The following is a 24,402-nucleotide window of genomic DNA, read 5'->3' as shown; positions in this document are numbered from 1 at the left end:
ATGATGATGATTACCAATGATAACGAAGAAAAGAAGAAAATAAAAAGAAGTAGAAGAAGGAAGGGGGAGGGAAAGGAGTGAGAGCAAGAGGGTGAGGAAGAGAAAGGAAGGAGGAGGAGGAGTGTGAAGAATAATGAACAAAAAGCCTTGGAGACCCAATTCTGGGCCCTGTGCACATATTGCTCTGTGCCCAGAGCAAATAATATAAACTTCTCTCTCTTCTGTAAATTCACATAATGCCTTCTGACAGTTTTACTCTAGAATGAGATAACGATAGTCACAATATTCATCTGTATGAATTTTAGAAAGTCAGGATAGTTGAAGCAACATAAAATCCCCAAGACACAGTTATTTGGGGGAAGGTAAAACGACTTGTCACGTGTATTATTTAAGGTTTACCAGACAAAGAAAAACAAAGGAAGTATGCTATGCATACACATAGAAACACACACATGTATATGTACATATACACACAAATGTGAAAATAAAGAAGGATTCAGTATAAGGAATAATACATATAATTATGGAGGTTAAGAAGCCTCGGATCTCTAGATCCATACTCAGAAAACTTGGGAAGCGAAGACGCCAGTTATGAGTCCTAAGGCTTGACAGCTAGAACAACTGATCCTAGAAATTGTAGCCTGAGTTTCAGCCTGAAAGCAGAAAAAAACAAAAAACAAACAAAAAAAAATATGTGGCCCTTGAAAGAAGCAAGGAAAATGAACCCTCCCTTTCTCTGCTATTTTGCATTGCTTGGATCTTGTAATGGGTAGGAAGTGGTTCATCCAAACTGTGATCTGTAATCAGTCTATCAATTCAAATGTTAATCATCTACCTTGACAAACATACCTTAAATAATATTCAGTCAAGTATCAGGGTACCCTGTAGTCAAGTTGAGTCGAACTGATGTGTCAAATTAAACATCAATCAACTCCTGCACCCTCTAAGAAGCCATTCTTAGTCTGCAAAGACAGATAACAGCAAGAAAATTCTAGCTAATATGCTATCTGTGCTACAGACAAAACAAAAGCCAAAAGGCAAAGCTGTATCTTCAAGGGAGGATACAGTCCTTGAGTATTGTTTTCATCTTATTGACATCTCATTATTCAAATGCTATATGTAAAATTAACAATATTTAATACTGTAAAAACAAAATTAATATGTTTCATGTTATATGATCAGAGAGTTTAAAAGTACTGAATATATTGTGCAAATTATATTCATAAATAAAATGGTAGGGCTGAAGAACACTGACTGTTCTTCCCAAGGACTTGGGTTCAACTCCCAGCATCCACACAGTGAATAACTACCGTCTTTATCCCTAATTCTAAGGGGCCTCTTCTCTCTCTTCTGGCCTCCTCGGGCATTATACACACGCGGTGCATAGACATACATGCAGGCCAAACACCTACCCACGTAAAATGATCGTAGATTTAAAAATATTTTAAAGAAATAAAAAGAAAATGCTAATAGCAACTCTAGTCCCTGTTTCTCACAGCTGGGCATTGGTCATTCTTTTCTTCCACTGTCCATTCTGTGTTCCCTTCACCCCAACACTCCAATAGCTGTGTTAGCTAGCTGCAGGAATTTGACCCAATAAGGTGAGCCAAGCTTCCACGTCTGAAGGGAAGGAAGGAATCCCAGCTGAGTCAGGTCGTAGTAGTTTTACACTGTCCTTAATCACAAGACATGCTAACATCAAAAGATACCCCAGAAGACCTCCTCCACCTGAGACATTGAAAAGTAGCCATCTGATTTCCACATGGTAGCCATGATCCAGCCGCCACAAGCATCACAGTAACTGCCTTTGACCACTGATCCAGTGATGTGGCGAATCCAAGCAGGCAGGCAGCAGTTAACACTCCCACCTCCACCCTAACCTATCCCCCTACTCCCTCCCTCACCTATCCCCTAACCCCACCTCATTAAATAGAATCACTGCTGTGCTGTGTCTCTTGGTAGAGCACAATGGCCTCTAGGTCAGCAGAACACAAGGGCATGAGAAAAGGAAGCAAAAATGTTGTTAGCGGGTCCCTGGCAGTCACAGCAGTGACAGAGGGCAGCATTGGCTATCACTCCCACCCTTCATGCTTCCATCCATTTATTCTGTTTGTAGGAGAGATGAAGCCATATAGTGAATGACTGAGCATACCACAGACTTCTGGGAAACAATGCCCAGCATTACAAAATATTGCCACCCAGCTCACATTATAGCTGAGTCTTCAAAAGCCCATTCTATCATACCAGTAGCTTCTAGGCAGTGGAATACATAGCAAAAAGAGTAGTAGGAGCATGGACCATTTGCCCAGCTTCATGTGTGATGTGAGTCCCTTCACCCAAAGCAATGCTGTCTGAATACCACAGTGGAAGATGAGGCATTCTGTAGGTCTGCGAAGAGTAGTTTATCAGGACAGATGCATGTACTGAGGCACAGAAAACCTCTATCTAGGGTAAATGTCAACTCCAGAACATGATGCTGTTCCTCCATGGCAGAAGGGATTCAAAGGAAGCACTCTGCCACCTAATAGCTGGGGAATGGAGTTATTGCAGGGACTCAGGACTGATCTCTGCTGTCAACTGGTTGGGAAAAATGCAATAGTTTAGTTAGAAGTCTGTTACTGAGACCCATGCTTAACTCTCACCCATGCCACAACAGCTACTTCATTCATAAGCTCACTAGGCAAGAAGAGGTGTGCTAGCAAAACCGATCAACTAGTTTCCACAACAACAAAACCGCCCATCGCTTGTTTACATAAATCATCCTCTGCTAAGACCACTCTGTAAACATTCACATCAGGAACAAATATCTTGGTATGTTTTGCCCATTCTAAGAGGCCTATCCACATGCGCACCTGGCTCCCAATTTCCCCATGACTACTTTTCCAGTAGTCGACCTCCCTTCACCAATATTCTTCATGGATGTCCCAAGAGAGGTCTGCCATGCTATACAGCCTTGCACTTTCAGATAATGTCAACTATACCAGAGTCTTCTCTTCCTTTCTCAGCTGATCACAAGAAAGTCATTCTGAAGTCTTGAGTGCCAAGCAGGAGGAAGAGGAGTGTAGCAGGGGTTGGGGCATCTGAAACACTTCATGTCTCTTGCAAATCTGTCTTTTTAATATTGAGAGATAAATCTACAGTGTTGATAAGAATAGTCAGATGAGACAATTCTACAAACCCAAAAGTAGTCCAGTACAGACCATCCTCCTTAACATTCTGTTTCTCCAGATCACTCTTAATATCAAAGCAATATTAGGTATAATGGATATGACACAAGAAAACGTATAATTCAAGGATACAGTCATAGGATTGGAGTCAATGAACTCCCAAGATCCAGAGCAAGAGGAAGCTCCAAGAGAGTGGCAGCATCATTTGAATTTGCCCTAAGGACACTGAATCAGAAGAACTAATGGTAGAAATTACAGGCTGAGCCTAAAGACAGAAGACTCTCGTCCCAGCTTGAAGAGATCAGGCAGGAAGAATGCTTTCTTCCTCGTTCTAGATGTTTGAACTGAGACAATCCTTTTCAATGAGATGTTGAGACCCAGATGCATGGGGCAATGTGAACTGTTTTACATAGTCAGCTTAAAATGTTACACAGTCAACTTAAAAATATCCTCATCTGCATTCTTAGAGACACATCCAGAGCCATCTTTAACTACTTGAATACCTCGTGGCCCACTCCAGCCAATACACAAAAGTAACCACTGAACATCATAGTGTAAACCAACTTCCCTTCAAAATAGTTGGGCCCTTCTTTCCTAAGAGAGAAGGTGCTCTTTGGAGAGCACCAAATAACTTCACTGAAGAAAAGGCAGCTGGGGGCCTTGGTTTGGATTGGTTTCGATTTCCTAAGTTTTCTGAGACAGGGTCTTACTGTGTGGTCCTGACTAACCCAAGCTGGCCTTGCACTGCACCAATTCTCTTACCTCAGCCTTCTTCTGAGGACCAGAATTATGGGCATGCACTACCATACCCAACAAAGATTTATATTTGTGGGAATATTTTAAAATATAATTTGTTTAAAGAAAGCTCCTGATGAATTTCACCAGCAAGTCGTGTGTGCTGAATTTGGGGGCTGACAGAGCTGAGGAGGACTGAGTGGTACACTTCTTCATTCCCATGTCTAATAGTTACAGGGGATAGGACAGCTCAAATGCACTTTCATTCTCAATTCTTACCTTGGTCCTCAAAACCGCACTATAAGGAAGGTAGAATGTCATCCTTGTTGTTACTGTTGTCTCTTTCATTTGCTGAAAAGAAAAGCTGAAGGGGGATTAAACACCTCATGCAAAATTATGCCAGCAAAGCTCTTCAGAAGCCTCCCGAGGTCTGCCTTGGCATCACGGCAGTAACAGGGTGTTCTGGATGCATGTGCCGGAGTTTATATGCATGTGTGTACACACATATATTGCACATGTCCATCATTCCCACTAACTCTGAAATATATATATGTATATATATATATATATATATATATATATATATATATATATATACACATACATACACACACACACACTTCATGGATACAGGAACACTTTTCCAACATCCTTTTCAATGTCTATATAATTTTTTTTGCTTAAATTGAGCTAAATTCAATGAAATATGTCTAATAAGACTATCCATTCATTATCAATCTTACTGAAAATGCTACAGTGCCTTACAAAAAGATACACTTTCAGTTCTGACAAAGCCTTTTGGCTGATAATTATGTAAAGCTCCCTAGGGCCGAGGACACAGGTTTGGGCTAGAACATTTGTCTAGAATGCTCAGGGCTCTCCATTTCTGTTTCCTCAGCACTGGAAACAGAGGGCTTCCATATCTCTCGAGGACAAAGAAAAGTAAAACAGGAGCAATAGCGCGTGTAAGAATGTTCCATATTCTAAGGACCATGAGAGCTGTGCTGAGGGAGAATTATTATGGTTCAAAAATAAATCATACCGGCAAATGCAAGGTTAGTAAGATGTCAGCCATTGTGAACGAACTGGAGATGCTAGACCAAAGAAAAAGAGGTGGGGGGGGGGAAGTATTGTACTGTGGGCTCTGACAGCTGAATACTTATAACAAATAAAAGCTTGTTTGGGTAGGAAAATGTCTCTTCTCAGAATTTTCATTTAATTGAGGAAATTTGCCACTGGGAACAATAAGAAAAAAAAATCTTCTACGATTTCACAAAAATTCGGCCTAACCACAATGAAAAATAATTCTGTTCATAAATTATCCCCTTAGAATATTTAAACACCTATGCCTTGAGGATAACTTTGCCTGACTTTTCTCATTAAAATAAAGCTTAAATCTTGAAGTCTGTCACATGACTAAAGCAAACCCAGACACTCCTGAAGTTGAAAGTTTGATGCAAAGCTCACAGTTCTTATTGGCTAGATATTTTTCTGAATGCATGAACTGTGGCCCCAAAGCTGTGGCTCATCCCTAAGTGGAGGAACTCCTGGAAGGAAGAAGGATGAACCTTGGTGGTTGGAAGGAACATGGAGAACTCTCAGGTGCAACCCCTCCTCTCTACACAAGAACTCCCAGAAGAGAACCATGGCTCCCCCATGGGCAAGTATCCATTACAAGACTCTTTTATAACGCTTTTTTTCCCTTAAATTAGAAAAAAGATAAGAATCTGATGAAAAGTCAAAGAAGCTGTGAAGGCCTGAGTAAGAATGGCTTCCACAGCTGAAGGGTTTGCGACCCCATAGGAAGATCAATTATATCAACCAACCAGATCCCCCAGAGCTCCCAGGGACTAAACCACCAACTAAAGAGTACACAGGGAGGGACCCATGGCTCCAGCTGCATGTGTAGCAGAGGAATGGCTTTGTCTGACATCAATGGGAGGGGAAGCCCTTGGTCCTGTAGAAGCTTGAAGCCCCAGTATAGGGGAATGTCAGGGCGGGGAGGTAGGAGTTGGTAGGTGGGAAGGGGAGCACTCTCATAGAAGCAGAGGAAAGGGGGATGAGAAAGGGGGTTCCAGAGGGGAAACTGGGAAAGGGGATAACATTTGAAATGTAGATACATAAAATATGCACACCAGAGAGAGAGAGAGAGAGAGAGAGAGAGAGAGAGAGAGAGAGAGAGAGAGAGAGATTGAGATTGATTTTAAAAAATGGCCTCCACTGGCTCATACATTTGGATGGTTAGCCATCAGAGAGTAGCATCACTTGAGAAGGATCAGGAGGTGTGGCCTTTTCAAGGCAAGAGAACACTGACAAATTGCAACAAATAAGTTCATCTCCTTAAAGTGCTCAGGGTGTTGAAAGCGTTATACTTTCTCAGTCACGTTTCCCTCATCATGAACACACTGTTATACACCCTGAAACAACTTCCTCTGGTTCTGGAACACACTATAGTCTCAAATCTCTTCTGCTCTGTTATCTGACTGAGTTAAGTCAAATGAGTATTTTTCAGATCTCAGGTGAACTTTTCGAAAGCCTAGCTGGACCCATGCTAAGGTGAAGAGAGGAAGATTTCCAATCGTTTGCAAAATCAAACTTGATTGGTTACTGAACAGTGAGGGTTCTTTTTTCTCCATTTAGAAAATGTATAAGATGGTCAAATAGCATTTACCTGGGGCGACTATGTCCATTGGAGCTGACTTGGTCAAAAATGACCCCAGAGATATTGTATCTGTAAGATGTTCATTGGAGGCACACCAACGGAGATGCTCCCCAGTAGGATGGCAGCTTATGGGATGTCAACACAGTGCACACTCCAGAAGTATTCATTTCACTGGGATATCTGAACAACAGTTGAATTTTTGTCAGCTTATATGATTTTCTATTTATTTTATAAGAAATATGGAGTAGAAAGGGCAGTTGTGGATACTGTCGAGTTTAGTCCTATTTCTGTTACCTTTCCAGTTACCCAGAAGCCTGTAAGTCTCCAGTCCTCAGTTTCTCCTCTCACTCTACATTATCACACTAGAAATGAATGTTAACTGTTCCCACCACAAAGATGATGACTGTGGGAAATAATACATGTGCTAATCAGCTTAAATCATTTTATTTATGGGATATATATATTACACATACACAAATACATACACATATACGAATACACATCAAAACATCATGCTGCACATGAGAAATATGTAAAATTTACCTATCAGTCTTAAAATAGATGAATGAACTTGAAAAAATTATACTGGCCAGAGTTCAACAAATTAACCTGAAGGAGGAGGAAGTTTTACAGGGTAATTGCCAAATCTGTATGAGAACACAGCTAACTTGACCACACTGGCTAAGTCTCCTTTAGCAAGTTAATGTGTCTCACCTATCTACCACACAGTGCAATCTTACCTCACTTACCAAACACACACACACACACACACACACACACTCACACACACACTCACACCACACACACACACTCACACACACACATACATACACACACATACATATGCACACACATACAGACATACACATACACACATACATATACACACATACACACACATATACACACACATTCACACACACACTCACATACACACATATACACACACACACACACACACACAAATAGCTCATGTCATTCTGTATGAGTCAGTGTTTTGCTGACACTGTTTCTCTCAATAGCATCTGTGTAATCAAATTAAGTTCCTGCTCAAATTGCTACATAAAAAGATGAAGCACTCTATCATTCCTAACATCTGTACAAATAAAATTCCTAGATATGTAAAGGGGTTGGAAGATTTACATTTCATAGATCATGTTCCCAATGACTTGTCTTCACACTGCACTTTAGAACCCAGCCTGAAGATAAATGGTCAACCCCAATCTGAAGATCACTGCACATAAAACCAGTTTATTGTTTCATCTCTTTATGGTTCATGCCTTATTTTGTAGAGTATTAATTCATCCCATATTTAAAACATCAAAGACAACCACTATGCAAGTGATCTGTGAAGGATGATAATGTGCCGTTTCACATCTGGTAAGGGAAAGAAAATGGTAACCACGTCTATTAATAAAGGAAGAGTCTCCGTTAGGAAAGCAACTTGAACTGAAAGAGAAATATTTACTCAGGAGTTATGTTTGGAGCTTTTCCTTAGACTCATTCAGTAGACCTAATAACTCCATTAAGTAGGTATTATTCTCATTATACACAAAATAACATCAAACACACTGTTATTCCACAATATATCGCAGTCTCGCTGGTGTCAGTGGACAGCTCTGTCTCCCTCCATGAGGCTTTGCAGCCTCTGGATTAAAGCGGTTTGCATAGTTTTGCCAGCCTATGGAGGGATTCGTACATGGCCACAGTCTATGCCTGTATCCCAGGCACTCGGGAGACCAAGGCAGTCGGATTAGGATTGTCATGTGTTCAAAGCCAGCCTGGGCTACACAGTGAGATCCTGTCTCAAAAATGGGGGCCAGGGGAATAAAGATAGGACTGTGTAGCAGAAGAAGAAAATGCAACCGTGGTTGAAGAGTATATGTTTAAAAACACTGAAGGGGGAACTTAAAAAGAACAAAACCAAGATGCGACAGTAAGAAAGGAAAAGGAATTTCAGAGTAAGGATGCTGGGAGATGTCAAGGGTTTACCAAGAGGACAGACTGACCACCTGTTATGAGCTCACCATTTACCATGGAAAACAACTTTAAATCACCACCAATGCATTGTTCTCCCCCCACCAATCAGCAACAGAACTCGGTCCCTTTCCCTTTCTTCCTCCTGTTCCCTCTTCCTTCCCCACATCCTGCCAGGCGCTCATGTTTCACAGCTGAGCAGCAACAGTAGCTGAGCTTTCGGTCTCTACTTTGTACCCCAGACAAACCACACTTCACATCTTAACCTCCCAAAGAGCCCTGACCATGTTATTGTAGTGGCAGAATTGAAAGTGGTTTCTCGCTAGCCATACCACAGTCTTTTTATAGTCTCCTCTTCCCTAGTGTAGCCCAAGGTCAACTTCAGGAGGTAGTTATTCTATCTGAACCTCAGCTTACCATCCCCCCCCAAAAAAGGATACAAATAGTACTAATCTATTATTTTAAGAAAATATGTAAAACACTTTAGAAGAAAATAATGCCTGCACTGTTAAACATGTGTCCAGTAACATCAGCTATCATGTTACCAAGTTTACAGAAAAGCACCATTAGTTACGACCTGTCAGACAACTACTGTACAACGCTCTAAATGCAATGCTCGCAGAAACAGTACAATAGCAGTGTCGGCACCAAGACTAGAATCCAATCCATACCACTCTAGAGCTACCCTTTGAACCACTACGCTATGACCGTAACACAGACTCAATTTCTGCCTCTCGAGCACATCAAACATTTGCTCCCTCCTCTGTTTCAAAGATCCTTTCATTTTTCCAGCCACTGGCTTATTAAGTAGGCTCCTTCACAACCCAGCCCAATTACTAACCTTTCCAAGGTATCTCTTCTGAGCTGTCCAGCCAAAACTGATTATGGGCTCCTGGTTCTGACTCCGTTTATACTTTTATCTCCCCTTTTTATGCGGTACTTATGGTTTATGGTGAGTAAAGCTTTAACACCCTGTATTCTCACATCATATTAACGTCTACGCACTCCTAGGGGACACGGGATGCATGTTCATATGTGTGCAGGTATAATTATGTCTGTATGTACAGGTGCACATCATGCATCATGAGGACTAGAGGATAACCTCAGGTGTCGTTCCTCCTCAGGCACTGCTTTGTTTTCTGAGCTAGTTTTGAACCATGGCACAGGGCTAGTCAGATAGACTAGGTTGGCTGGCTGGTCAGTGAGCCCCGAGGTTCCTTCTGCCTCCACCTCCCTTGTATTAGGGTTACATGTGCAGGTCTCACCATACCTGTCTTTTCACACAAATTTTAGGGATCAAACTCAGGTCCTAATGCTTGCATGGCCAGCACTCTTCTGACTGACCCACCCCCTACCCTCTACAAATCTCTTTCAAATGCCTAAGCTACTTATGCTTCATTTTCCAGGATAATGCCTTGTGGTCAAGAACTCACTCCTCCCCACCCCCATGTACCTTCTCCCTGTTCTAGCAGGATCTTCCACAGTGCAGATGCAGATTTCGAAGTAGAGGTTATTGATTACCCATGTGCACACATGGCATTCGTGTATGAAAAAAGAAATCAAACTACTTTTCAGGTAAGAGGTTTACAAGTGCCAAAGCCATCTTCCCTAAAATACATGTCACAAACTTCAGGAGATTTCACTTTAAATGTCTGTGGCTGCAAAGCTACACCTGTGTCTTGCAAATAGACTATCAATACTTCTTCGTTACTAGAAAAATGGGGTTCCGTTGCCATGGCAGCAAATCAAGTCTGTACATGAGAGCTAGAATTCTATCATGGTGACTAGCGGCTTTTCCCTCTCTCATAGCTTTAGTTTGATTTAAATAATAAAGCACAAAGGTCAGGTTGATTCATTTTCATTGCAGAAGGCAAGTCCTTAGTTCTGGGGCAATAAGTAGATCACATTACATTACAACAGAAGAGGCTCACACACAGATTCCAAAGCTGGAGTCCAGATTCCCCCAAGAATGAACTCAGACATGTGACATGTGCTCATGTTATACTTTTAAGTATTTATATGTACATAAACAATACTTACATACACAAAGACAAACAGTCACTATGTCCAGTTTTCATAGCTACCTGGGGCATCTTTCTCCATTTAATCCCATTCAGACAATGCTTAGTTTTAAAGGAGCAAAAGAATAATAGATGGGAAAAGAAAGGGCAAGACAGCCGGAGGCCGTGTCCTCATCCATTCACCATACACGCCACGGAGTCCTAAAAATAAAGACGTAATGGCTAAGAGGAGACGAACAAACTCTCCCCAAAACTGTACTTAGTAAGCCAGAATTCCCACTCCCTGGCCCATTTTGATCAGGTACAAAGTAGGAGAGGTGAGAGATCCATTCTCGTGTTTAACTGAGCTCCTTAGTCAAAGGTGCCTCTGTTCTCTGCACCAGCATTTTTGTGGACATAGTCTTTAAACTGCTTGCTGCCTGCTAAAGCTTTTAAGACATGATTCTGTGAGTAGCAGACAATAGCAGGCAGGAGGAAAATGATTTCATCGGTTAATTCCTTAATTTAGAGAAAGCTATGTGGCAAAATGAAGAGAGAGAACAAAGAGCCAAATTTTAGTCACTGGGTATGGAGGGAAAGGAGTAAAGGTTTTGAAACTTAGGAAGAAAATAATTCATACAGGAACAACTAACATTGCTTTCAATAAATCTTATTCTCCTCTTCCTATGGAAAGTCTTGTCTTGGTTATACTGTTTGGCCAGTTAGATCAGTTGATTGGTGTGGTGCTAAAAGGTCTGATTTTAAGGGAGACAGGTTTATAAAATGGATGGTAGTTATACAACTCATGGTAAAGACAAGGATAGCGAGCTGATGTCTGATGTCAACATTAATTGAGTGGGAGTTGTTTACAGAAAATAAAATGTTGTTATCCTTTCTCTGTTAAGTTGCTTTGTCATGGTATGTTCTTACAGCAATGAGAAAAGAAACGAAACCATGCCTCGTGGCCAAGGCATGGTAGAAAGAAAAGGAGTGAGAGAAAGTCAGCCCCTGAAGGGCCAGCAGAGTCTTGGAGGCAAAGGTCTTCACAGTCACCCTCATCTGTCTGGGTTTCACTCCAGTCTCAACTTCATTTTGGAAGGGACACTCTGGCTGTGATGTGCTGAGAGGACTGAAGGAAAGCAATGGGAAGGAGAATGCCATGGGTGTTACCGCAACCAAGGCACATACATGGGCTGGAAGGCTAACCCAGGAACAGTGGACAATGGTTAGTTGAAGAGAATGCACAGGAATGGGTAGATGAAATGGGAGGGGTCAAGAACAGAGTTGAAGAAGCTTGTTGGGGCCATGACCACCATTTGCTTACAGAAGGGAGAAGAGAAGATTAGGTGGGCAATAATACTCTCAGTCTGAGCCCTTTTGAATTTGAATTTGAGATGCCCATCAGAAGACATCAGAGCTGCTGATCAGAGACGAGAAATCTCTCACCAGACTTCAAGCCAAACGGTGACATAACCATTACCAGGTCCACAAGCCTCTTCCACAGGTTCACAACTCACACTAACGGGCCCTGGCTTCTGCTCTTTTGGACCATATGGTTCTACTTCTGATCATGGATAATTATTAAACTTTATTGGATTTTTATAGAGCCCAAGATCACCTGGAAAGCAAACATTTTCCAATGTGCACCCAGTCTTGCTAAATAAGGGTCAAGGCGTAGACCTCATCATTTCTAGTTAATCTACTCATAATGTCCTCTTGCAAGAAAGAAAACTGAAGTTCAGGTCCAAGTCCATGGCTCATGTTCTTGTTCAGACAGAGCTGACATTTCCAATTTTAAGCATGTCACCAAGACGGAGAGCATTGTGATTTACTAAGCTGAGCCAAGCTCACTGACCGTTCAGCATTTAATTAGAGAGCGCTGAAGTTCTCAGGGCCGAGGTGCACTGTATCTGTTCATCTTCCCCAACCTAATCTATTAACCCCTCTGCTAACAGAACTGAAGCAATGCAGAATGCTCGGCATAGGCTAAAGCTCTGTGCCTGTCATCCTACGCACAACTACAATCTCAACAGCAGATGGTTTCAAGTGAGTCAACAGTGTGTTCTCATTAACACTGGATAACCAACAGTGCTATTTTCCTCACAATTTTCCCTCTAAAATAAGTGTATAATTAAGACAAGAAAATACTTATTCTACGTGTACTTTTGCTTTGATAACAATAGACATCAAACATGTCTGTGTGTTTACATCACTGGCACTGTATCGAACATTTAAAACACATAGCAACTCTGGAACACAGTCCAGATTCTGAGAAAGGGGTGCTGGTGTTGCCCTATGCTACATTATCTGTAGAATTTCCTAATCTCACTTTCAGAGTGTTAATTTGCTTTTTATCTTAATTTGTCTGCTAAATGAATGCTTAAGACAGGCAAGTTAGGGCCTGATAGTGCTTAATCCCAGCAGCAGGGAGGCAGAAGCAGGTGGATATCTGTGAGGTCAAGGCCAGCCTGGTCTATTTAGTGAGTTCCAGAATGACCAGACCTACATAAGAGAGAGACCCTGCCTCAAAAAAGAGAGAAAGGAAAGAAGGAAAGAAGGGAGGGAGGGAGGGAGGGAGGGAGGGAGGGAGGGAGGGAGGGAGGAAAAAGAAGAAAAGAAAAGGGAGGCAGAAAAAAATGAGAGAATGTGCACACTGGAAAGATTCAACCTAAAAAAGAATGTAGCAAATTTTACTGGAAGTAATCATGCATGTTAGTCAAGTCCTGTACCAGCAAGCTCTGGCACATACTTCTAAAACAACAGACACTGCCACCCAGCCCTACCACACAGCCTTGGTCAGCTCCTCTCACAGATATAATGCTAGTCTCTCCCCAGCACTCTGCCTATTGCCACTCAGCCTGCCCAGCATCAACACGGCCTCCAAACATCTTTTTTCAGATAGATTGTAACAGGGCCTTCTCTTCAGGAGTAGTGAGCCTCAGGATTGCATAGCTACAGGGTAACACGATAACGTTACTGTTGCATGGATAAGTGTGCCCTTGACAACAAGAGAAGTAGAGTGGAGAGGTGGCCCCATGCTCAAGATCACTTTCCTAGTAGGGGTTAAATTTGCACTTTAGGAGAAATTATTTGGGAGGAAATATACAACTTAAAAGTATTGAATTTAGGTTACCACAAAATTTAGACTACAATAAAATCACTTTTGAAAATCTACTTCTGGAAGAAAATTATGCATATCTGCAATGTGTAAGACAGAACATGGTACTGAGCAATGTTATTTTCACGGCAGGGAACATCCTAAGTGGAAAGACGTGGATTGACTACAATAATTCTGTGATAATTTAAGCATTTTTCTTTTTTGTTTTCCCTTCAGGATATTGTTAGAGAAAGTATTTATGGCCACTTTATCACAGTTCTTACACGTAGTTTATGTTGTATATTACTGTACTGTGTGGTTGGAAAGTGGCAATCATTATCCAATCTTATCAAACACCTTGGTGTTGCAGGAGAGAACAGGAGAGGGCAAAATCTATATATGAAAAGCTTCATTTGGCACAGACTAGAGAGCCTGCCTCTCCGGTGCAGACAAGTACAGCGCATGCTCAGAATATCACGTGCGTTGAGAATGACGCCCCCCCAATAGCCCCATGTCTGGGATATAAACATTCCAAATGAAAGTGAATTGCCCTTGAGCTTTTGCCCTTTTCCCAGATCTGGCCTACTTATATTCTTTAAGCCACTTTCTCCCTTAAACCCTCTTCTGTTGCCATCCATATGTACCCCTGTCAACAATCCCTGTTCCGAGACTCAAGAACCAGGAAATCCCAGCACATGGCCAAGTTTTTCATCCCTGCCTGCAAACAACGTCACACGGCATGCACAGACCACCTTCCGTTAAGTCACTCTAGGTATCAGTGACTGGGCTGTCATCGGAGTAGGTAAAACAGTTCAGATGGGAGTGGAGCAAGGAAAAGGCTTCTTTGACTTTTTTTTCTCATTTTCAATTAACTTGGATATCCTGTGCAAATTAGCACATCGTTCAATCCTCAATACAGAGGCTGCTTGAAGTAGAATGTAAACTACCACAGAGGCACACAACGCACTGAAGCGGTTCCCAGAGGTGAGATTGGAATACTCAGACCTGAATGGACAGATGTCTTTATCACACCTTTCTCCTTCCAAGGTTAGGGACCCCGGGGAAGAGAAGACTAAGACCCAGAAGCAGTAGGCAGCTCTCAAGGAGATTGCATTTTTTTCACACCCAATAGGGCCGCTGCACATATGAAGCCACAGACTGTTATAGCATCTCCAAGGTCGAGCCCACCAGAATCCCAGTACAGAGATGAGAGAATCAGGCACAAAGTCTCCCCCTGAGCAAGAATCTATAAGCAACTGATAACAGCTGGAGGAGGGGAAAACTTTTTTAAAACATTTAAATACCAAAATGGAAATGGAGTGAATTTCAGATAAAACCAGGCTGGCCCAAAACACCCAACTATATAATGCACTAAATTCTACTTTACCAAGTTCGACATCATACAAATTCCTTCGGTCCTCTTTCTCTTCAACCTATATTATCATTTATTAAAAAGAAGCTTTTTCCCTCACTAAAATAAATTAGGTGGATATAGCACTGGATGACTCACCCCCAAGAGATCAACTATGTCGACTTCTATGTCTATTATTGTCCACACAGTAATGTGAAAACCCCATCTACCGTCTTTGATTTGCTCTTTGGGTTTCTGAGGCCTCTGTAATTTGTTACATTAAATATCACTGCTGCCAGTCATGTGCGGTGAACTAGTCAGAGAAATTAAACCAGCATCCTTCATGGAGTCCTTCAGATAAAAATCTTCCACTTTCAACACCACGCTTGTTTTTCATCCTGATGATTTCCGCTTAACTTCAAGTTCTAATGTGGAGCTTAAGAACTGGACAGAGAATGATTTTTACAGTATTCATTCTCACTTTCTCAAAGAAGTTGAAGAACACCCCCCCCCCAGTCTTTCAAAACTTCTGGCAGTACTTTTATTGTAAATGTGTTTTCATCTTCTTTTTTTTCAACTTGGCATTTGGAATTTTTTTTGTGAACTTTTGTAAGTTGTGAACAAACATTAGGCATAGGAGCACACTCCCATCATACTAGTCTTGGGAGGTGGAGGCAGGAAGATTCAAGAGTTCAGAGCCAGCCTCAGCTACATAGCAAGGTAGGGACCAACCTGAGGTATATGCCTCAAAAACTCAAAACAAGAATCAAGGCATCAACTTTCAGATTAACTAATGTACATACTTGCTAGGAGCCACTGTTGAAATTGATCAAATGGCTTTACAAGGACAAACTTTATGGTTAGCACATACTTAAGAAATCATGTGACCCAACTCTATTATTTAATGGACATAAAAGAGAAATTATTATAAGAACAGTAGCTGGGTTAGCCCAAAACTTTCCATGGTAAAATGTTGTCATTAACACTGGTTATGTTCTCCAACATTCCACAAGGACCTTTGAAAGCAGCGTTTTTAATTAAGTGAATTCTGAGCAATACTACAGATGAGACACTCTGGAAGCTAGACACTCCCAGAAATAAATATTAACTATTGAGATATAAATTATTTCTATAGTACTTTCTACGGAGAGCCCTATATCATGTCCTCACAGATCTTCTAGCTACACCTGAAAGATCAGAGGGAAAGAAAGCTTATCATTTGAACTTGACATTTGAGCAGGTCATAAAGAATGGAGAGGCATCTGCAAGCCAGAGAAAGAGAGTGCAGAACGCTCCAGACAGAGGAAACAAAGATAAAAAGCAGGAAGGGGGCAAGTCTCAGGAAATCAAGACTTCCTGTGGCGGAACACTGCTAAGCACTGTGTCCAGCGGAACAGAAAAAGCAGGTTGGGGTCCATTTGGCCTCCTTCCAAAAGGCATAGGAAGCAGAACACAAGATCTGCATGTTAGAAATGTCCTGGTGTATGTCCTGTAAAGGCTCATCGGGGACAGAAGGCTGGGAAGGGGCAGACCGCATGTCTGCAAGAAGTCCATGACCAAGGGGATGAAGACAGTCTATTGCATACAACTGCATACAGTATTACTTTGTAATCCCCTGGGCTACAGGCTCTCCGATCTACCTTGTGCTTGCTAAGCTCTCAATTTACATTTAAAGAAAATTAAAATAACTGTCTGAGTTACTGAGTAGAAGTTTTCCAATAAGCGATAATGAGACCTTTAAATTAAAAATCAATTGTGCGATGAACACATCCTGAATTTTATTAAGTTGGATCCTGATAATTGAACATTTAAATTGAGTTCAGATGAGCTAAAGGGGCAAACAGAGACTTCTATGGCCCTACTGTAAAGGACCAGACTGGCACTAAACTATGAGCAAATTGAGTTGCCAAGTCATCGATAAAAGGCGGATAATTTATGCAGCCTTAGCATTTCTCCGCCACAAGAGAAGATACAAGTTATTAAAATGGTGTCTTCTCCATTGTTATCACGTCGAAATATGTACACTGTATCGCTTAGAAGCAACTGGACTTGACTGTGTCATTTCCAACAGTAACCCAAGGGCCAAAGACCAGCCGTCTCAGTCGATCAATTGTTTATTCTAAGGCTAATGATCATTATGTATCAGCAGAAAACCCATCCTTATATTGTTGAACAAAGAAGAAACCATTACCTACACCTTAGTCAAACTGTGTTAGCACTAAGACTTGATTTCTTGCCTGTCTATAACAATATAAGCCAGATCTGGGGCTTGGATTGCTACGGGATTTAAATGGGATAATTCATGTGAGATCAATTAGGCACCATTAAAAGATATAGGGTAAGGAAACGTTTTAAGGGGCATTTCTTTTTTCTTTTTTTTCTTTCTTTTTTTTTTTTTTTTTCCGGAGCTGGGGACCGAACCCAGGGCCTTGCGCTTGCTAGGCAAGCGCTCTACCGCTGAGCTAAATCCCCAACCCCTTTAAGGGGCATTTCTTTTTAATCATCACAAAGCAGAATTACACGACACGATTCCACCTTCATTGCACATAAAGGCAGGAGCGCCCACTTGAAGACTGTATCACGGAGTATTCCTTCATCTGTACCATCCTAAATTTTTCACAGTATCTTTTACTTTCCTGCCAAATGTTCTGTTTATCTTTGATTTAAAACATACTCATATTCAAAAGTTCCAAATCTAATTTTCTAACTCTTCGGTTAGGAATGCTCCACTTTGCTCTACACAGATTACTTTGGTCTCAAATTTCCAACCCAAATGCATTAACCTGAGCATAAAAACACATGATCTAATATAATTCTAATAAGTCAACAGCTACTATTTTAACTTTAAACTGGTTAAAATAAGAAAAAGCATTTTTACAAATTAACTTCATTACAGGAGCCAGAGTGCTGCCTTTCATATAATGAATGCACAATACTCTTCCATCAAATATTTTATATTAATATTGTTAACTATCTAGAAAATATACTAAGACAAAGAGAAAGGACAGATCCATTCAAAAATGCTAAATACCTTGTCACTTGTCTAAATAACAACAATACCAAAAGGTAACTAGTACAAGGACTCAGAGAAACATATAGCAACACTCTTTCTAAAGTTAAATTGAAATTATCCATAGAAGTTGAGAGCAGGAGCTGGGGGAGTCAAGGACACTACAAGAAGACCTACGGAGTCAGTTAACCTGGGTTGATGGGGGCTCACAGAGACTGAACCACCAACCACAGAACATGCAGGAACTGGACCTAGGCCCCCTACAACTTTGTAGCAGATGTGCAGGTTGGTCTTCATGAGGGTCTCCTAACAAGTGGAGTGGGGACCGTCTCTGACTCTGTTGCCTGCCTCTGGATCTCCTTCCCCTAGCTGGGATGCCTGATCTGGCTTCGGTGGAAGAGGATGTGCTTAGTCCTACTGCTACATGTACCAAGGTGGGTTGGTAACCATGAGGGGCTTCCCTTTGTCTGAGGAGAAGGGAAAGGAGTAAAGGAGGAGGGGCTTCTGAGGGTGGGACAAGGAGAGGAGGGAGGGGCTGGGATTGGGATATAAAATAAATATATACATACATACATACATACATACATACATACATACATACATACATACGGAAAAAAGGAAGTTGAGACCAGGATGTTAGTTGCCAGAGGCTAGTGGCAATGAGGGAAAGTATAGGTGAAGCTAGACAGATCATTACTGTTAGAATACAAAGTCAGAATTATGTTGTTGCATAGTAGAGTAACTACAGACCACACAGTAAATCGCTGTACTTTTAAAAACCTAAGAGAAAATGTTTGGAAAGCTTGCAAAAATAATAGAGGAGATAACCACATTTAAATTGATTTAAAAATCTTACAACATATGCATTTCCCTAAATATTGTATGATATCCCACTAATATACATAATTCTGTAGTTTTAGATATCAGTTAAAGTCAAAGAGCAAACAATTATAAAAAATAAAGTTCAACTATATATGTAACATTCTGGAAAAGACTAATGGGAAACCAATGTATATCTAACCTGAAAATAATTGCTAACTTCAGTATGATAAATTAAGTATAATTAATACTTAAATAGATTGGCCCAAAACATAGTTGTGTGCTGAAAACTCTTCTGATCTAATACATTTTCAGCATGTGTTAGCACAGCCGAAACCACGGTTATAAATTCTCACAAATAAGGCCCAGCGGTGTTGGCTGGAGAACTTCCCTTCGGTTAGGTCTAAAACACAGGTTGGTTTTTATAAACAAGGCTGGAAAAAAATGATCCTCTTGATTCCTCCTCTAGCACTACTCTAGTTTGCCAATCTCTCTTTTAACACCAAACAAAATACCGAATTTATGATTCAGACTTTTGGAACACAATAGAAATAGTAGCTACTGTGTTCCAGGAATGATGCTGTACTCACTCTGCATTCGTTAAGACTTTTCTCTTTCCAACCGCGCTTCAGAAAAGGATACGGGGGATGGGTGGGCGATCTGTTTTCTCAGTGAACAATGTATTTAACTAGACAGGAACTCACCGGTAAAGGGCATCATCGCCCGCATTCATAACAAGATTGTCTTAAAAGACTAAACTAATGAGTAGTCACTTCAAGGAAATAATCTGGCTGAAGAACAGAATGCCTGGCTAAACCAAGGCAGGGGTGGAAGTCGGTGACAACCTTTACCAAATCTTTAGATATGAAAGCAGTTTTTTTAAATGTCCCCTTCTGAAAACATCTAGTGACCCATTTGGATTTGTGCTACATAACTGGCACAACAAGGCCCCAGGGAAACTTGTGTTACCATTCACCTCAACAAACAATGTTCTTTGGTAAAGGCCATGAGAAAAATGTCACACTAGGTAACACCTTGGGAATCATTCAGAGGACAGGACGAACAGCATTCCTATCTGTCTGCCTCTGCCTTCCTAGCCCACTAGGTGAATTTTTTGGCCTGGCATCTCATTACTGTCACACTATGACTTTCTGTGAACACTACTTTTCACCTTTAGAAGTCATTTTATGTATGCACTGTTATTTTAACAGATGAGCTAAAGGAACACAGCTGTCTGGGCCACCCCGATGCAGTGGCCCAGTCACAGACTCTGATCTCCATCACTCCAGACCCAGTCTGACTACCAGCCAAACTGCCAGCACGCACACAACTTTGAAAACACCCAATGACTGCATCCTGTCTACCGTCTGCATTTCCTATAGGAAGAAATCATACACCAAAATAAGGTAACCTTGGCAGCCTCGGAGTTTCTAGCCCTAAGCTATTAATTTCACTGAGTGGAGTCCTATATTTCCTAGGGAAATGTCTTCTATGCTTTTTCCTGTTAAACGCTTATCCCTAGAGTTCAGGCGCATTTTACCAATCTCTACCCTAGTCCGAAGAACTAAGTAACACTGCTAAGTATATGAGAAATATATTTCTTTTGAAAATGTATAATATGCTACTGACTGGCTGACCAGTTGGGAGAAACTGCCTTCCATTAAGAATGTACTTAAGGGGCTGGGGATTTAGCTCAGTGGTAGAGCGCTTACCTAGGAAGCGCAAGGCCCTGGGTTCGGTCCCCAGCTCCGAAAAAAAGAACCAAAAAAAAAAAAAAAAGAATGTACTTAAAATAAGAATATTATTCCCATAGAGCTGTCTAGTTTCCCTTATAATTTATGAAGAATTTAAGGACTCAAACATGACAATAATTTTATTATTAAATGAGAACTAATCTTGACAAAAACATTAAGCATCGTACATTTTCCTGATACAACAAAAATACCATAAACTATGCTGTTTATAGAATTAAAATTTCAAAGATTCCAGACGCTTACAACCTGCCTTGTAAGTGCTCTTGTCTGAGGTATCTCCCTCAGGCCTCTTCCATGGGGGCCCGGAGCCTCAGTCAGAATTCTGCCTTCTTGCTCAGCCACGTCTAAGATCCCCAGCTCTTAATACCAATGCCCTGGAGATTGGGGGTCAACTCTATGATTGCAGCGTGGTAGAAGCACTCAGACCATAACAGAAAGTAAGGCAAATGCTACTCTTGTTATAACTGATTTACAGTTCTATTCCAACTCAGTGTCTATGGGCCTTACTTATACAAACTTAGAGTAAGATTCTTAGATCCAAGGACCAGGAAGTGCATGAGATTTCATATCTGTGCAGTTAAAAAAAGACACATTAAATTTTTTCTAATGTGCCTTTCACTTAACCAGAAGAAAATTTAAATTTCTGAAACATAAAGTTTATAAAAGCTGAATGTGGTATTAAACCTTCAATTACGTGGTTATTCCCTTTACTATCTTAAATGTGTACTTAATAATTATTTCTGGGAAAACCAATTTAGAGGTCATAAGCAGCCAGTTAGGAGGAAGCAACACTAAGGAACGATCCTACACATGGACGTTTCGAGGCTGTGACTTTGTGACTTTTATTTGTTCTCTAGGAGAAAATATAGCTGGTTATGTGCAAAACTGCATTTTAATTTTAATGATCATTCCTGAGGTTTAGTCTTGAAGGCTCTGTAGGGTAGAACTGCTAGACATTCTTCCTTTAAAATACCCTGAGAACGCAACAGTCCCCTTAGGTCACAGTCGCATATACAGCAGTTACTGAAACCACAGGCTCTCCAACCCAGAAGCGGCAGAAAAGCCTACTTTCCAGGGAACGTGATGATTCAAACCGTATTTTTGCTTCAAGTTTGTTTTGAAAGCGAGTTCACCCCTCAGTGAAATCATCGTTTTTTTTTAATGTGAACAATAAAGTTCTCACTGAGCAACCCTTCAGTTCCTCTAGAACCCTCGGCAGGATGCTGATGGATTTATGCTCAGTTTCAAGTCCAACTCCCTAAACGTAAGGAAAAGACAGAACCAAAGGTCCTACAAAGCCTTCAAGGCCAAACCTCCAGAATGATTATCCAAATTAACATGCACTTTAGCACGTAACCAGCTATGTTTTCTCCTAGGGAACAAAAAGCAAGTAATCAGAAGGCAGGAGATGAAAATACCTTAGATTGCTACAAATAAAGGAGGAAGAGGGACAGACACTATTCCCACCAAAACACTACTGACTTGACGTAAAGGTCACAGGAATGGGCTGATGGGGAATTGTATTAATGTATACTCATTATTCAAAATTATGGGTTTCACTAAGACACCGTCATATTCTAAAACACCATCACATATGTGTATCACGGACTTTACTCATGTTTCTCCTCCCCCAGCATGTACTCAGGCAGGACCCCTTCATTTTTCCAAAGTCGCCATTCTGTAAGTATGGTGTGTGTGTGTGTGTGTGTGTGTGTGTGTGTGTGTGTGTGTGTGTGTGTGTGTGGAGTTTATATCTAGACTCTGTACATAAGGGACAACATGAGTATTTATCTAATTTGGCTTACTTCACTCAGCACATGACCCTCCGTTCCATTCACTTTGTATCAAATTACTTTAATTTTACTCCACTGTGCCTGTATCCATTTCTGTCTGTTAAGGAAAATGGTTCTAGGCCAGTTCTGATGTAAATTGTGCAGCAATAAACTTGTATCTTTGTAACTTATAGAGTCTTTCCCATCGTAGTCGCAGCACTCTTTCAAATTTTTATTAGAATTTTGTGCGAGAGTGTGTGCACACATGCACACACACAGGTACATGTGTGCATGTACTTGCACATGTGCATGTACTTGCATGTGTGTATGAGTCACAATATAAGTGTACATGAGGCCAGAGGACAACAGTCAGGATTCAGTTCTCCCTTTCCAGAAGTCAAATGCAGGTCATCATCCCTGCCTGGCATTTTATTTTTACTCTCATCCTTGGAGAGCTCACTACATGGTGGGTGCTGTGAACCTGAGAACTTTCATTCACTCACTAAGTATGGTTTATCCCCATATGTTATGGAATGAAAATATCAGCTTTTAGTCAGTAGTTGCACTCACAGACAACCATAGCCATAACATCACAGACCTAGGCATCTAATGATTATTGCAAAGTTACTTATGAAGTATGAAATAGTCAAGTGTGGGGTAGCTCAGGCCTTTAAAACCAGCACTCAGGAGGCAGAGGCATGAGGATCTCTATGAGATCCAGGCCACTCTTACCAATCAGGTGAGTTCTGGGCTATCTGAAGCTACATAGAAGCTGTATCTGGGCTATATCTGAAACCCTCAAAAAACAAAAAACTATAAACGTGTTTTTAAAAAAGAAAGAAAAAGAAATAATTACACTGTTTAATTCCCATGATTATATTCTTATCTTACAGATACAGTGAAGTTTGTGCAGTAAGTATAATTTCCTTTATAAGTATATTCTCATCCTTTATGCTTCCATTAAAAATGTTGTTTGATGCGTTCTACGTATTTCTTTGAAGCACTAAGCAAATTCACTTTACTTTACTTGATTCAGACTCCATGTAAAAGGCTTTCATGTAAACTACTTACTCTATCAAATGATTCTGCTTACTACTTAAATTCTCTCTCCGTTGCTCCGCCTGTGACAACACTGAGGAGACAGGATGAAGAGTACAATTTTAAGGAGAAAATATGTAGTATACTTAACATACTAGGCCATCTTCTCTGATGTATCTCAAGGTAAATTAAATGCATTAACTCAGGAGGGCAATCGTGTTGCAGCCAAGGAAAGTTGTATGAAGTGTGTTAGTTTGTTGTTCCTCAAAAGTGCACCCTAGGTGTACAGTTGGTGTGGGCAGCCTCTGTGGCTAAGCTACACACTGAACTGAGGGTTAAAGTTCGGCCTCTAAACCAGACTAAATATGAATCAAGACTTGCTTTCTTTGGCAGAGTTCCTAGACCAGTTACCTGAATGCATGTGAGTTGATTTTACACTTACCCTGACAGCAGGACACCCTAATCTAATACTCCCCGCAGCACAGCCTGGCCTTTCAGGTCTGCCTGTTGCCTTCATTTCAGCTGGAAGAGCAACCCCAGCCACTCTACGCTCCGTGTGTGTCCGTCTCCATCTTCAAGTCGTACTCTATCTGGGGAACACCTGACTACCCTCCAACAATTTCAACCCAAGTCCTACGCCACCCCCTTCCCCTTAATGGGCTCTTGGTGTAGTTAAGTGGTAGACAACATTATCAGCCCAGGCAACTCCTTAACCTTAACCACGTTATTTTATGTGAAAGGAAGAAAGCATGTGCCCCGAAGACACTGTGTTTCCCATTTTACAGATTCACGATAAACGAATTGTTCATCTTGTTGATTTCCGTGTGCCCCGCCCCCACACAATTGTATCGCCTTGAAGGACTTTTTCTTCATAAAAATGGGTTGCTATAAAAAACTAAGGGTCTTGGAAAAAGAGTTGAGATAACATGCAAAAAAAAATCATAGGTATACAGACCAGCCCAGAGGTCTAATGAATAGATTCGTGATGATAAGAAGGCAATTAGAAATTCAGTGAGTTCT

At 41.0% G+C, this 24,402-nt stretch overlaps 1 protein-coding gene across 1 annotated transcript in view; it reads right to left on the bottom strand.

Annotated features, from left to right (window-relative positions):
• Col25a1 (collagen type XXV alpha 1 chain) overlaps window positions 1-24,402 on the bottom strand; it is a 399,159-nt gene that overhangs the window by 361,571 nt on the left and 13,186 nt on the right. The window lies entirely within an intron of this gene.

This window comes from Rattus norvegicus, chromosome 2, assembly GCF_036323735.1.
Source record: "Rattus norvegicus strain BN/NHsdMcwi chromosome 2, GRCr8, whole genome shotgun sequence".
NCBI lineage: Eukaryota > Metazoa > Chordata > Mammalia > Rodentia > Muridae > Rattus > Rattus norvegicus.
The sequence above is the reverse complement of the archived record's forward strand: the minus strand, read 5'-3'. Positions and strand labels throughout refer to the sequence as shown.